Raw genomic sequence first — 463 nt, 5'->3', positions numbered from 1 at the left:
TGAAGACATCTTAAAACATTCAAGGCTTCGCAGACGCCGCGATTACAAACAGTGACTCTGTGCGCGCTTTGCGTGTTACTCGGCTCAGGGTGACGTTGAGAAGAAGAAGACGAAATATTTATCCGTCGCAATGCTTTGTCCGCGTCGCCATTCTATGTAGAGGTAGCAATGCTGAAAGTGCTGGTAGCGAGGTGCGTGTCATAGCCCCTTGAATGTCGAAGATTTTGGAAAGTATAGGTGAGGCAAAATCATTGGCTGGCCGTCTCTTGTGCGACGAGATGTCATCTACGCCAAATTTGTGCGTTTCCATGACTTAAACAGATCCTACCAAACCCTGGGCTTAAATTCTGCCAGACCACTGCTAGGAAGCTAAAAATTATGCTGAGGAGACAAAATCAGTATGGAGTGTCTGGGATTTTCGATGTCGCTAAGCATAATATTGTACCGAGCGCACTCGGCTGCA

The sequence above is a fragment of the Rhipicephalus sanguineus genome, chromosome 5 (genome assembly GCF_013339695.2).
Source record: "Rhipicephalus sanguineus isolate Rsan-2018 chromosome 5, BIME_Rsan_1.4, whole genome shotgun sequence".
Taxonomy (NCBI): Eukaryota; Metazoa; Arthropoda; class Arachnida; order Ixodida; family Ixodidae; genus Rhipicephalus; species Rhipicephalus sanguineus.
Note: the sequence above shows the minus strand (reverse complement) of the source record.